At 37.7% G+C, this 16,450-nt stretch overlaps 1 pseudogene; it reads right to left on the bottom strand.

Moving 5' to 3' along the window:
* Window positions 1-11,408: 11,408 nt before the first annotated feature.
* Window positions 11,409-11,509, bottom strand: LOC130466556 (uncharacterized; annotated as a pseudogene).
* Window positions 11,510-16,450: the final 4,941 nt, after the last annotated feature.

Here is a 16,450-nt window from a genome sequence, read left to right as displayed (position 1 = left end):
ATTACTTGAGACCAAATATGATCATCAATGATTGTGTGTTGTAATTTCACAATCTAGCTCCATAAGATATGGCATATCTACGTTGGAATGATCGAAGTCAATTAGTACTTGATTCGATCAATGATGAATCATAAAGACTTTTCCTATAATTTCTAAAACAAAATGCTCAACTACCACCAAACTAAACCAAATTCGTCAAAGCTATTGAAAAGTAATTTCAGAATAACTTTTCATAAAATATATCTAGAGAGTTGCAAAACTCAGTGGGACCTTAGTGTTTGTCATTCAAACTAAGGCTCAAGTATAGATATATGTTTCATTATGATTTATTCAAATGAAACACAAGGGTATTGTTTCTACCACGAATTTTTGAGAACATAATGTTTGTTTGCTCGAAATAATGTCCTTTTGGAAATTCGTTTCCAAAATGACAAGTGGGAGAAAATAGACCTCGAAAGTTTTCGAGGCGAACAACAAACATAAACGGACATTCCGGAGGCTTTTCGAAGTGCTTCAGAAAATCCGAACTTATTCTTTAAGGACTTTAGAAGTGGCTTTAAAGAATAGACATCTCTTAGAAGACTTTACAAGTGCTTCAAAGAGAATAGAATATTCAAAGGACCCTCAAAGTGCCTGTTGATATTCTATTGTTTGATGTTCTATACCCAAGTAGGCATAGAATTCAAGTCACTGAAACTATGAGATTCTTCTATTAGATAGTGAAGAAACATAGAGACCAGGTCAATGAAACTATGAGATTCTTCTATTAAATAGTGAAGAAACCTACAACTTGCAGTCAAACTATTATCATATAGGTTAATGAGTTTGTGACCTGTAAGAAAGCTATGACGAAACCCAGATTCCCTAAAATGGTTAGAGGCCATATATAGACTCAAATGTTTTAGATGGTTAAAGGCCATAAAACATAACCAATGTTTTGATGACAAAATTGAAATTTTGTTGATTTGCAAGAATAGTTTCACACCTATTGGTTGCAAGTTTGTTTTAAGGATAAAAACCATCAAACATGGAATTGTGTTCACACACAAAGCTAGATTAGTTGCTAAAGGTTACAAGAAAATTCACGGCGTGGATTGTGTTGAAACCTCATGCATAATCGTAATGCTCAAGTCTATAAATCAAGCAATGATTGCATATTGGTACATATGACAATTGGATGACAAAACGTATTCCTCAATCAAATGTTGGAAGAAAACTATGTACATGGCATGTCATAGGATTTGTGGATCCAAATAAATGCTTGAAAAAGGAATGCTAACTTATGAAATCTAAGTATAGATTTAAGCAAGCAATTGAGAATTGGAACTGTATTTTAAGTGAAGCTAATAAGCATTTTAGTTTCATAAAATATACATGATTCTTATAGATGTATAAGAAGTTTAGTGGGAGTACATAAAAACTTATTTGGTCCTATGTGTATCACACACATATCTCTCTATTGTGAAATAACATTCAAATGCTAATGACTTAGATTTGAAATTATTCATCAATAATGGACCATGGCAAAACTTAGTACATATTGGGTATTAAGATCTATTTACAAAGATCTTATAATATTGTTTTAGATTAAGTAATGGCATTTACTAAATCAAACACGAAAGTCTCCATTGGAGATATTCGACCCATGTGAATAAATCTAAGTAAAGGATGTTTGAACTATGTATAAGCATTTACTAAGTTAAACATCAAAGAGTCTAAATGAGATTCTTAACCTATATTATATGTCAAAGAATTTAGCTGAATTTAGTATCTACTGAAACTAGATAAGCTAAAGTTACACGAATAGAATTCAATTGGGAAATATTCTGCAAAAGAATTTATCATGTATGATATAATATGAGGATCGCCAAAAACGTATCGTATGACTTTAGGCATGACGAACATATACCAATCTCTATTGATCTAAGTGAAGATCAACTAGATTGAGATCAAGAATACTTATGGTACTTGAAATGGTACATAGGAATAGTTCTTGATTCAAGGAAATAAAGATATGCTAAATATTGATGCTACACGCATAAACACTGGAAAAGGATCAAGCAAGACCCTTTGGAGTTAACCATTGATAAGGACGAGCTATAGAGCATCGTGTTTTGAAATGGCAACATGGATTGGAGACCATGAGTTGTTGCGTGGGAAATTAAAATATTAATTTCTATGTTCTAAGATACAGCTTGAAAGTCTTCCACATATCTGTGAACTACTTGGATAAACAAATCCAAACAAAGCATCACTAGCAACCTAAACAGTTGAAGTAAAAGTACTTATTGCCTAAGAAGCAATAAAACAGAGTTGTTTATATTAATGAGTTCTTCATTGAACTTTGGTGGATCACATGTCTGCTAACTTGATGGCTCTTCATTGCAAAATGCGTAGAACCACTATCGAAGTAAGAAAGACTAGATCACATAATAAACAAACACAAAAGATCTTATCATCCTATCTCGAATATCATTCGATGAAAAAGATATTAAGATTGGCAAAGCATGATAACTAAACCTATGCAACAAGTGAAAAAGCAACACTCACATTGTAGCACTGGAAATCAAGCATGGCTTTGAATTCCATGAAATGTTTTAAAGATGGGTTCGAGGCCCATGGTTGTAAAACATTGGGGTTGAACATTTATCATATATGAAATGCATTTTCATATTCCATTTAATCTTGGTTTAGTATTAAATGATGAGTCCCTTCAATTTGACGATATATTCAAGATAGACTGTCAGGACCAGTCCTGTGACTAAGAAATGTCTATCAAGTGAACTTGAATGTCAAAAGTTGAAAATGGTCCCTAGTCGGAGTTTTCTATAAAATTGGACGCATAGAAAACGTTAGACGATTAGAATGCAAGATGACTAGTAGTTCTGTTTCTTGAACTATGTGGACATGGCAATGTCATAATCATTTGCATAGATACTTACTTTGGGAAGACTAGTATCGGACAAGACCTATGAAACTTTACTGTAAGAGATAAAAATCTGTCATAAGTAAATTTCATTAAAATTATTAGACACTAAATCCTCAATACCTGAGTGATTTGAGATTACTTGTTTGAGAACTGGTTGCTTTGACGTTGACCAACCGTCGCACCGTAAAAGGAGGCTATAAAGGCAACACTCAGGTAATCACCTATCAAACGAAGTCTAATCTCAAGATCGCAAGATTGGGATTGTCCTCCCATAAATCGGGATGAGATGCTTAAAAGTTGTACAAGGCCACTCGGAGAGCTAGAAACTGTGAAATGCATGGCCGTGCTCGGATAAATCATAGGCTATGATTATCTGTTTATTTGATCAGTTGAACTCTGAAACCGAGGAACACCTCTGGACATAATAAGGATGACAACTCTTACCTTATGTTCAAGAGCAAGCATCGAGCGACAAAGGAATTAGGAAATGCACACTTGTCCCTAAGGACAAGTGGGAGACTGAAGGAAATAGTGCCCTTGGTCCAAATATGCATTCGATGTTAAGTCTAATAAATGCGGTTCAGTATTAATTAACAAGTTAATAATTCAGTGAGATCAAGTGAGCTGAATGCCTAGCTAGAGGCCGCTTCAGTTCAAGTGGAATTAATGATATTAATCCACAGCTTACTCTTGACTGAGCCCGTAGGGTCACACAAATAGTACGTAAACGGATCAAGTATTTAATGGCATTAAATACTCCAACTATGGATATTCGGAATCGACGGATCTTGGTTTTAGTGGGAGCTGAGATCGTCACAGGCAAGAAAAGAATACTCCGGAAACGATGATATTCCCGGAAACGGAAATATGGATCGTATCGGAAATATAAATATTATCCAAGTCGTAGATGTTGCCGGAAACGGAAACATGGTACGTATCGGAAAATATTATCGGAAATAGAAATATTGCCGGAATCGGAAATATTGCCGGAAACGGAAATATTGTCTGAATCGGAAATATTATCGGAATCGAAAAATAATTCCGGAAACGGAAATATTAAATATTTGTTCGAAACGGAAATGAATTCCGGAATCGGAAATGTTAAATATTGTTCGTATCGGAAATGAATTCCGGAATCGGAAGCGCGTCGTACGAATTAGCATCGGACGAGCTTGCTAGACGAAGGCCCAGCACGAAGCCAGGCCCACGTCCATCAAGGGAAACGCGCGCCACAACACGCCAGCCCAAGGCTGCGCCAGGCTCACCGCAAGGCAGGCCCAGCGCGCGCCCAAGGCTGCGGCAGTCGTGGGCTGCGTTGCTCGGGCTGTGCGCGCGCGCGCATGGCGCCCCTCGTGGGCTGCTGTGCGTGCGTGTGTGTTTGTGTTCACATACGAAACCTAAAACGTACAGGATTCGTTTAATGATTAAATTCCTAATTCTATTTGATAAATTAATTAAATAAGAGTTTCACTAGGATTCTAATTTAATTAATTCGTATCCTAGTAGGATTCCAATTCTCTTTCCATACCCCTATAAATATGTGGCTTGGGTTCACAATTTATAACGAGTTTTCAAGTATTCAAAGTGAGTTTTTGAGAGAAAAATTCAGTCACATACCTTGCCTAAAAGTGCCGAAATTATTAGTACCTTCAGGGCGATTCTAGTTGGTCAATCTTAAGGCGGATCCGGACGTGCTGTGGACTATCTACGGAGGGACGACACTTGGAGTCCTAAAGACTTGTTCTTGTTCGGTTCGGGCGCAGCTAGGGAAGGCACGCAACAAAGAGTATGCATCTAAACTATGCTATATGATTATGTGTAAATAATATGTATTCCTGGCTAAATGGTTTTTCCGCATGATTTATGAATTGTCATATGTATCATAACCTAACACTATATTTGTTAGAGATGATTAGGATTTTTGAATTTTCTTTTCTTTTCCGGGGAACTCACGTGAATAGTGTTTTTAGTGGGTTTTGAAATTTAGGAGTTTATCTTTATCCTCTAATTCCCGTGATGTTTATCCTTTTCGAATATTTCGTGTATTTTTTGTTGGGTATAAATTTGACCAGAGTCTTTGGTTGCTTCACGCAATTTTTCTTCTTTTGTGATGTTAAATGCTCTTTTTCTTTTTGTTACCCATGTATGAATTTTGTTGTGTATTTGTAGTGATTTGCTCTGATTTGTTTGATATTGGGAGCTGTTAAAATTAGAAAGCTATTTTAAGGAGAAAGGGGATTTCCCCTAGATGTATGTATTAAAGAAACAGGGTTGGGGTTATATTTGAGAAACTTTTAGGGATGCAAAAATAGGGGGTTGTAGGTGGTTTTTGGGTTTTATTAATGGAGATGATATGCATTTATATGTTGTTTCAATTTTGAACATGACGTGATGGGTTTGAGGTGTTATTTCAGTGCTAAATGCTGATTGTGGAGATTGTCTTGAGCATTTTGAACACTTATATGTTTGTTTGAATTTTGAACATGATGACAGGTTTGAGGTATATTTGAGTGCTTAGTGCAGTAAGCGTACACGATATGAATCTCATGAGGGATTCGTTTTTTATGGGATATTTACTGATATCTTTATTGAACATGGAAGATTGTTATTTTTTTCCTAGGGGTAGGTAAGGACATATAGTTTTAGGCAAACATTTTGGAGTGGCGGGGACACAAAAATTTAAGATTCTTTCAGGTTAATGTGTGAAATGCTAGTTATAGGAATTTGGTCCAAACCCTTCACTAAGTTGATACATATTGCATTTATGGTTGTCTTTCCCCTTGATGCACGAGTCTATGTCTGGTATTGGTGTAGGACTGTAGGTGCTTGTTACTTAGAAATTACCAAGTGGGACTCCATCAAATTGCACATTAATACATGGATTTAGTAAGGGGTATGCTGGGAATGATGTAACTTGTAAGAGTATTATTCACCTGGTTGTCTTAAGTTTAGGAGAAGGCACACATGCAAAAGGGTTCAAAAGTTGGTCATGTTAGACTGATTTAGCATGACATGGATCTCGGATGAGTTGGATTTATGCAGCCTTAACCTAGATGAATGAATATTATAACAGACAGAGGTTGTTCTCGTTAAACTCCTGAATCATAGCATATAAACAGTTTAATGAGCCATCTGAAATTACATAATTCCAAGTGAATCTTTGTAAATCTCCATAAAACAAAACAACAAATATTTGCAACAAATGGAGTATGTATTAAGATACATGTGATTTCTACCGTTCAATGCGTATCGTACTGGTTGGGGTAGCATATGACTGGTTTCTTGCGAATACGATGTGCGTGTGTTTTTGTTGATTTCATGATTCACATATCATCCCTTTTTTCCCCTCAAGTTTTCTTTTAAGCTCACTGATATTATTAATTTCTTGTGCAGGTGTATGTTGTGATCCTCAGCGGAAAGCAAGGAACATATCCAGTTTGCATGTAAAGGGGGGCAAAAGAGTTGTTGTTTCAGTTGTGTTATTCTGCATATAATTGAACATCTGATTGAATGAGCTCTTGTTTTAATCCAAGTCCTTTAAAGCTCAGGTATTTCAACAGTAGAAAGCTGTTTGAAGATCTAGCTTTTCAACCTTTTGAATCCTGGACACCTTTGTAGCTTGTGCCCCACTTGAGCATTTTTTTGTGACCATTCAACACAGTGATAATAATGTCTAAGCATACCAAAAACCCTGGGAAAAAGAAAGGTGGATTCACCTGATTTTGTGTATATCTGGTGCAAACAGGAAATGGTGGCTAATGATGCTTGATTTTATTTGTGTCAGAACTTCTAGGAGTCAAAGTACTTCTGCTAGGTTATATTGGTAGAGATTATCGACTATATCAAGTCGAAGTTGGATGCTTTAAAAGGAGTTTGTTCATTGCTTCTCATTTCTTTCAGGGTCTTAGCCTTTCTGGGGTGTTTGCCTTTTCAGTTTTTGTACCTAGCAATACTCCTATATTTTTAGTATTTTAGTGAATGAGGCTAACATTAGCTTCTAGCTTGTATTGTTATTTTCAACGTACATGTGTATTCGGAATCTAAAATTTGTTATCTTTTGTGTTGGGAAAAAATGTTTCTTTTACTTCTTGGCACTACTGCTCTTAGCTTGGTAATCTTTTATTGATAATATAATATATACCGCTTTAGCTTTTATTACATACTTTTTACAGTGAAAACTTGTTTCTGCTGAAGGTTGCAACTCCGGTTCTGTTTAACTTGATGTCGACTTTGACACATTTGGGAGTTCTCATCATTGGTTCCCACCAGAATTCAGCATACAAAATGAGATGAGGTCCACTTCTCTCTCTCTATGTTCTATTTCTTTATCTCAGGCATGGTGGGATTTGCAGTTCACATACCTTGATACAATTCCCTGCCTTTAAGTTGCTGTGTGAATTTCCAGATACAGTGAATTGACAACTGGAACTTTGTATAATGTAGTTCTTTGTCTCCTTAGACCCCTGTATGACAACTTAAGCTTTGACATGTTTTTCTTGAAAAATAAAATGATATCTTGTTTTATAACACAATAGAGAGGGTATAGTTTCGAATTGGGACAACTATCTCGTTTATAGAACCTTCAACTGGGTCCATCCTTTTTGAAATAGTAGACTGGATAACATCCTAGGTGATGTAGGATTATAGAGGCTCAAGATGGTATCTACTGTTTATGCCCATCACTTGAAAATGGAGAATCACCTTAAACACATATCCTCTTAGGAGCATGACCTAATAGTTTACCTTGATGAAAAGTCGAATAAAGTTACTCCTACTAACTTGTCTACAAAAATGTAGTAAGTTACTAACCTTCTTTTAAGTAAAATGTGTCACGTGCTTCACTTTAGAGCTTTAATTGGAGCCAAAGCTCGCATATTTCAGAAGAAAGCTGAAGCCTTAGATGTTTGTATCAATAGAGTTCCCTGCAACTAGGCTATGGACAAGCCCATTTCATTACCATTTCCCCAAACTGATTGTTCATTTTGTATTGCAATTTATTTCCTTGTTGTCTTTACTGCAGGAGTGGACTACAATGATCGATGCACACAATAGAATGTTGTGACCTTCAACTCGTACTATCTTTAAAGAATTAAACTCAAGTTTTTGATAAGAAGTCACAGAATTCATAAGTTTTAGTCACCAGAAAGGTGCTTAGAGTCCTGAGTCACCAACTGTGTTGTTTGCTTAATCCACTAATTTTATCCAGTTTTTGGGTCTATAAAAGGGGGTAAAGGCAAAGAGAGAAAGTAGTGAGAGGAATTAAGACTTAGAGAGGGAAAGGAAAAAGAACATCATTGTTGTCTGTCAGAAAATGGGACACTCTGCAAACTTATATACTATGGACTGGAATGGTAATCCTCTTGACTCTTGTTGTTCTTAGGAATCCTGAAGGAGCTTCTGCCAGGGTAATAATTTCATCCCTTGTTTTTATTTTATTTGGTTTTAATAGTTGCTAATCTTGAATTATGTTTTGCCTTAGCACCCTCATTCTTCTCTTGTTTCCCTCTACTAATTTGGTTGTTTCTTGAGTCAATCAAATTGATGGTCATCCATGGGTCTACATAGAACTTGTCAGAAATTCAATTGTACTTGATTAGTAGTTTTTTCATGGGGAATTTTACTTCGCATGTACTTGATTAATTTATATCCTTTATCACATACCTATTCGAATAATTTTTATGTCTTGTATGTAGTACTTTCCTCAAGCTTCTGCCACTTATTCTCAAGCAATGATTGACGAGACACGGGATACTTTGGTTACGTATTTTTTCATGCAAAAACAAGTTATCAATGATTAGATTCGTGAAGATGAAGAAAATGATCTTCTGGATGTTCATCATGAATGATCTTTGTAGCTAGTGCATATTGAAACTTTCTAACAAATGTTTTGGGAATCTCGTAGCAAGTTAGCACATTTGAAGTACTTTGAAGAATTTTATGTTACAGTAGTTTTATTTAATTTATTGCTTTGGAGAACAAGAAGTTTGTACATTGGTCGGTTTGGAGAATTTTTTTGGATATATAGAGTTGAAGGATTATTTTTATACCATTGAGCAAATATGGATATTGGATGGAATCTAACTGGTATAGTCATGTAATTTGGAAATATATTACCTGATGAGCGACATTTATGTCGCTCTTAGCTTAGGATTTTATGTTAGTTTTTATGCTTTTTTTATAGTTTTTATAGCTTTTTGTGTGCATTTTATAAGTTTCGTTCCATCTTATGCTTTACAGGTGATTATGATGAAAAGTGATGACAAACAAGTAGAATCGAGCCAAAACAGGGCTTGTGCGATCGAGTGATGGTTTGTGCGCCCGAATAGAGCAGTGAAAATGGACTTAAGGAATTTCCAGTTTTGTGCGATCGAATGCCCTCTGTTGTTCGGTCGCACAGAATGGATTTCTGAGACAGAATGTCCCAAAATTGGAAAACGACCGCACAAGGCCTTATGTTCGACAGCACAGCATTTGTTCGACCGCACAGCTTTTTGAGTTCGACCGCACAAAAGTTGTGCGCCCGATTAGTTCTTCTTGTTCGACCGAATAGTGCTGCAAAGGAGACTTGAGCCAAAGAAACCCCATTCGACCGAACAGGATTTTACGTTCGGTAGCACAGGACGAAGGAAATGATCTTCGCTGTCTTCGCTCGCACAGGACTGCATTTGGTCGAACAAAGTCATTTACGTTCGGTCGCACAGTGGGTACGTGCGACCGAATCGCTGCGCGGGCTGCTATTTTTTGAATTTTGGCTTCTATTTGGGGAAACTTATAAATAGATTTTTTGATTTATTTTGTGGGAGGAGAATTTTAGTGGATAATTTTAGATTCTCAAAATTAGATTTTCAGCATTTCTAGAGAGAGAAACTCTCCTCCATTCAAGCTTCAATTTGTAATCCTTGTTAACTCTTCTTCAATTTTGCAATTTAATTCTTAGTTTCTTAATTCTTTCTCTTGCTTTGTTGTTGATTGTTCTTCAATTCCTTAATTTCTTGAATTCTTGATTTCATTTATTGAAGTTACTTTGATTCTTAATTCCTAGTTGATTGTGTAATTGAATTCTTAAATTCTCTTCTCTTACTCCTTCAATTTCATGCTTGCTAGCTTAGAATTAATGGATTGCTTAATTTCTAGAATGATTAGTGAGTAGAATTAGGTTAGGGAAAGGGGAGAATCTAGGGGCTCAATTAGGGGAAATTGATGATTTATTGTTGATTGATTCATGTGATTAAATATGATTTGATGATAGGACATCCATGCTAATTGATTGGTAGTTGCAAATGCTATTCGATTAGAATCACGTGGAACCATAGGTTAGGTTTGGCAAGAGATTGTGGGCCTATCTTGTGTGATCAAATGGCGGTGCCTATTATATGCTAGTTAGTTTAATCTAGGATTAGGCGAAAGCTCTTCCGTGGATTAGACGCTTAGCGTTCCCTATCCGAGAGGTGGCGGGTTCGTCTTTAGATGCTATTTGCCTAATCGTCACTTTGTTGCATGATCATCATTGCTAGATAGTTGAATTCATTTCCCCCGATTTCCCTAGTCTATCCCCGACTCCCTAACATCTCCCTTTCTTGATTCAATTTAGCATAATTCGTAGTTTTTAGATTCTTAAAAGTGACAATTCAAAACCAAATTCTTGTTCGAACTAGATTGACTTTCAAACTCGATAACCACCGTTTCTTTGGGACAATCCCTTTGCTTACCGCTAGCCGGTTAGTTGAGTGGTTTTATAAATATTGTTTGCATAGATTATTTTCTGTCAACGACGGAAAATACACTTATCAAAATGGCGCCGTTGCCGGGGAGCGGTTGATTGTTTTTGAGTTTTAGTTGAGACTAGTTCATCATTAGAAAATACAAAAACATTGCAATTTCGCTTAGCTTTCTTTTTCCTTGGCATTGCTCACGGTTTTTCTTGAGTTTGTATGCTTGTTAGGGGGCGTGCTCGTCAAAGGATCCTCCATCCTCTTGACCTTGAATTGGAGAGGACACATAGGAGACAAAGGCGTGTACGGTCTAGCTCATCAAGCAATAACAGATTTGCATCGTTGAGTGTTGGTGAGGAACAACAAGAGAGTGAGAAAGTGTTTGAGAACATGGCGCTCCGGTTAAGAACTTGGGAATTCTGGGGGCATTTGAAGCTACATGTGGTATTCAAGCCCCAACAACGGGTGCCAACAACTTTGAGATCAAGCCCGCCTTGATCAATTTGGTGCAAAGCCACCCCTTTTGTGGGAAGAGTAATGAATCACCTCACGAACATCTCAAACAGTTCGAGCACTATTGTGACACAATCAAGCACAATGGTGTCACATCGGATTATGTGAGGTTGACATTGTTTCGGTTCTCTGTACTTAAGCGAGCAAGTGATTGGCTTGACAAGGAGGTCAAGCCCAACTCACTTTGCACTTGGACCAAAGTGACAAGTGCATTCTTAAACAAGTTCTACTCGCATGGGAAGTTGGCGGAGTGTCGCCACAAGATCCAATCCTTTGAGCAAAAGCGAGATGAGTCACTCTTCGAAGCTTGGGATCGTTTCAAGGACTACCAAAGGGAATGCCCACACCATGGGATTCCGAAATGGTTGTTGCTCCAAACATTTTACTTCGGGTTTAGTCCAAGTTCGAAGACAAGTCTTGATGCGGGCGCGGGAGACCCATTATGAATAAAACTGAGGATCAAATAGAGGAAATCATTGAGGATGTAGTTCAAAACTACCAATCTTGGCATGTAGGCACAAGGAATTATGATTGGGAAAGGTAGAAATGAAGATGGTAAGGGTTTGGTGTACGCCATAGAGCAAGCACGGATGATAGAGAAGCTTACCTCACGCTTGGAGAAGCTCGAGAACACACCAAGCCAACCGCCATCACCGTCTACAATCCCACCTCCTCCGGCCACTCTTCTCAATAAGGGGAAGGGCAAGGTTAGTTCTTATGATACAATGCCTCCTGGCACCTCCTTTTGCGAAAATTGCCAAGACTATAGTCATTCCCCCAATATATGCCCCTTAGTTCATAACTTGTCATTTGTGGATTATGGCCCTTCATATGAAGGTGATTTTGATGTAGACTATGCTAATGCCGTCAATGAGAGGTCTAGGAATGATAACCCTAACAATCCTAATTTTGCTAGGCAACCTAGAGGGCCCTCCATGTATGGTCCCCACCAAGGCTATGGCCAAGAAAGTGGGTATGATAGCCAAAATCGAGGTGGCTATATAGCACAAGGCTATCAAAGCCAAGCGCCCTATGGTCAACCTCAAGGTTTTGGAAATCAAGGCCAATACAACCAAGGTAGTTACAATCCCAACCATCAAGGTGGAGGGGGTTATAGCTACTCTTATGGGCAATTTAGGGGTGCCTCTAGTGGGGGTTATCCGTGAAGGAAATAATGCCCTTGGTCCAAGTATGCATTCTATGTTAAGTCTAATAAATGCGGTTCAGTATTAATTAACAAGTTAATAATTCAGTGAGATCAAGTGAGCTGAATGCCTAGCTAGAGGCCGCTTCAGTTCAAGTGGAATTAATGATATTAATCCACAGCTTACTCTTGACTGAACCCGTAGGGTCACACAAATAGTACGTAAACGGATCAAGTATTTAATGGCATTAAATACTCTATCTATGGATATTCGGAATCGACGGATCTTGGTTTCAGTGGGAGCTGAGATCGTCACAGGCAAGAAATGAATACTCCGGAAACGATGATATTACCGGAAACGGAAATATGGATCGTATCGGAAATATAAATATTATCCAAGTCGTAGATGTTGCCGGAAACGGAAACATGGTACGTATCGGAAAATATTATCGGAAATGGAAATATTACCAGAATCGGAAATATTGCCGGAAACGAAAATATTGTCAGAATCGGAAATATTACCGGAATAGGAAAATAATTCCGGAAACGGAAATATTAAATATTTGTTCGAAACGGAAATTAATTCCGGAATCGGAAATATTAAATATTGTTCGTATCGGAAATGAATTCCGGAATCGGAAATTTAATCAGAAGCGTATCGTACGAATAAGCATCGGACGAGGCCTGCCGGACGAGGGCCCAGCACGAAGCCAGGCCATCGCCCAGCAAGCCAAGCGCGCCACACAAACAGCCACGCCAGGCCCAGCGCAAGGCCAGGCCCAGCAGGCCATGGCAGCGCGCACAGTGGCGCAGCGCGCGCGGGTGCTTGCGTGGGCTTGTGGCTCGCGCAGGCCTCGCTGCGTGGGCTGCTGCTCGCACGCACGCATGGGCGGCCCATCGTGGCTGCCGTGTGTGTGTGCGTAAGTGTTTGTGTTCGTGCACGTTTCCTAAAACGTGCAGAGTTCGGTTAATGATTAAATTCCTAATTCTATTTGATAAATTAATTAAATTAGAGTTCTTGTATGATTCTAGGTTTAATTAATTTGTATCTGAATAGGATTCCAATTCCCTTTCCATACCCCTATAAATATGTGGCCTGGGTTCACAATTTATAATGAGTTTCAAAAGTATTCAAAGTGAGTTTTTGAGAGAAAAATTCAGCCACACATCTTGCTCAAAAGTGCCGAAAATTCTAGTACCTTAAGGGCGATTCTAGTTGGTCAATCTTAAGGCGGATCCGGACGTGCTGTGGACTATCTACGGAGGGACGACACTTGGAGTCCTAAAGACTTGTTCTTGTTCGGTTCGGGCGCAGCTAGGGAGGGCACGCAACAAAGAATATGCATCTAAATTATGCTAAATGATTATGTGTAAATAATATGTAATCTTGGGTTAATGGTTGTTTCCGCATGATTTATGTAATATCATATGTATCATAACCTAACAGTGGTATCACGAGCCCCTTATTATTTTCATAATCTAAATTGCATGAACATGGTTAAATATTACAAATTTGCAAGAATTAAAAGGGGTGATTAATTTTCGTAATTGTTAATTAATTGCAAATTGCGTTTATTTAATTATACGTACGCAGTTTTTCGGCAGTTTCTTCGTTACTCATCCAAATCGAGTGATTTTTGTGTCAATTCCGCATGTAAAAGGCATTCTAAAATTTTGACAAAAATAATATTTTTCTGCCGAACCCAGAATTCTCAAATTCGAAGCCTAACTATGACTTTTCGAAGGTTTTAGTTTTTCGAATGCAAAATTTCGTAAATTTAAGATGTTAAATTAAATATTTGCGATTCTTGTTGATAAATCTTGAATTTTTGATTGACCTACTGCATATGTTTAACAAGTTTGAATGCCTAGTCTTGTTAATTATGCAATCTAATTTGTAATTATGATTAATTTGTTGAAAATTAGAATAATTTAGAATTAATTTGATTTTCATAATTAATTGTAATTTAATTAGAAACCTATGATTAAAAACCACCATAAAAATTGTAAATTTATGATAAATTTTAAATATTTATGACCTACACTTGAATCCATAACAATCGGAAATCAATTGGATAATAAATTTTCGATTTTTCGCCCTAAAATTATGAAATTAATAATATTTATTAATTTGTCATTAATTTTATAAATTTTAAATTTTTTATGCGATTCGTTCATATAACTTGCACGAACAAAGCAATGGACGCTTCGTGTTACCCTTAAAGGGTGTTGTAAAATGCGGGCATGCGACGACGAGCAAGGGAGCTCGTCGCCCGTGCGGCACGAATGCAATGAGCAAGGGCGTAGTGCACGAGCACAAGGCAACAGCCCTGCCTTGTGTCGTGGGCCACGAGCAATGGACGAATGGGCATGGGCGAAGGGCGAGCCAAGGCAGTCGCGTGTGGGCAGCAAGCGAGCTGCGCCACAACGCGCACTGCCTCGCGCAAGAGCGCGCAGCGAGCGCAAGCTCGCGTGCCACGAGCGCTGCGCCCAGCGTTGCTCACGCGCACAGCGAGCGATGTCGCGCGCCCAGCGAGCGATGTCGCGCGCACAGCGAGCGATGGCTCGCGCGCCCAGCGAGCGATGTCGCGCGCCCAGCGAGCGATGGCTCGTGCGCACTGCGAGCGATGGCTCGCGTGCGACGAGCGCAGGCGCGCGCGCAGCAAGCACCACAGCGTGCGATGGCTTGCGATGGAGATGCAGCAGCTATGCGACGAGCGCATGGGCTGCGCGCACATGGCCAGCGATGGCTGTGTGCGAGCGGCCCATGGGCGTGAAATGCGTAGGGTGTTTGCGTTACGATTAGATCGTTTTGAATGTTTAATTTGAAAATTTCAGTTCACGTAATTTTAATTAGTTTTAAAATTAATAATTTAAATTATTTTCTTGGATTTTAATTTTGAATATTGTAATTATAATAAATGTTATTTATTCTAATTATTTTACTAAAATTAAAATCATGAATTAATTTAAATACGACTGAAATTAAATTAAATTTTTGGATTCAATTATAAATTTATATGAGCTTTAAATTTTAATTAAATTTGTATGTTTCCGGTTAGACTAAAATACATTTTTATGTTTAAAATTAGTAAAGCATATGAATTTATTGGTTTAAGTGGGAGCGCTTTTTAGTCATAAACTCTTGATTAGGTCTACAAATCCTTAAGGTTAAAACAACTTGATTAGAATTAATAAGGACTGAATAATTGGTAGATTATTGGTGCCCTTGATTAATTGCTGCAAATGTTTACGTGATGCATAATGTGTTTTACTAACCAGCTATGTGGGCCATTCATGATAATGAATGGGTGAATGGTATATATTGTATATGTACTGTTTTGCAGGTTATGAAGTGACTAGTATGGCCCAAATAGGATAGAAAATATGGTCTGCGTACCATTAATTTGAATGTAATTGGTCTGAAGTACCAAAGTTATTTTTCAATTCAAATATGGTCTGCGTACCATCAAATAGTTGTAATTAGTTATAGCTTATCCTATTTGAAGAAAATGGTGCCTCCCACGGAGATTTTCAAGACGGACTTTGAAGTTAAAGCTTCAAGATGAAGTCGGGCCATACTAGATCACAAATATCTTATGAATGTTTTAAGTTATTTATTGCTTTTAAATATGTCTTAAAATGCATGAGATCAAAAGCTTGATTATGTTGCATGATTAAGGATTTTAGTTCACTTAAAATCTAACCAACATAGTAAGAGCCTTAAGTTCCAAACTTAAAAATTGAGTTAAAAGGTGCCATGCCAAAATATACACTTGCTTGGATATCCTTTACATCAATCTAGTAATAGTTTTCGCTCAGCGAGGTGTTACTTATTGGTCCTAAAGGGGCAAGGTACACAAATAATTGTGAGTACATGTTAGTTTTGGTGAAACTCAACGATATAAGTAAGGAGTCCTTTTATGTCGTGGCAAATTCGATAGGTTTACCTAATAAGTTCTTAGACGTACCTATCAACCAAGAATAGTTTCTAGACTATTAGCAAAAGGCTTTTGCTTACCTAAGATGTTCTAGGATTAAGTCGACAAACTGTGCTTAGTTCTTCAATGATTTTAGGATCTTGGAATCATTTTATTCACACCTGCCGGAACACATAATTTGAATAAAATGCTTAATAAACATTGAATTATG

Source organism: Spinacia oleracea, chromosome 1 (genome assembly GCF_020520425.1).
Source record: "Spinacia oleracea cultivar Varoflay chromosome 1, BTI_SOV_V1, whole genome shotgun sequence".
Taxonomy (NCBI): Eukaryota; Viridiplantae; Streptophyta; class Magnoliopsida; order Caryophyllales; family Amaranthaceae; genus Spinacia; species Spinacia oleracea.
This window is presented reverse-complemented; position numbering and strand designations above follow the sequence as displayed.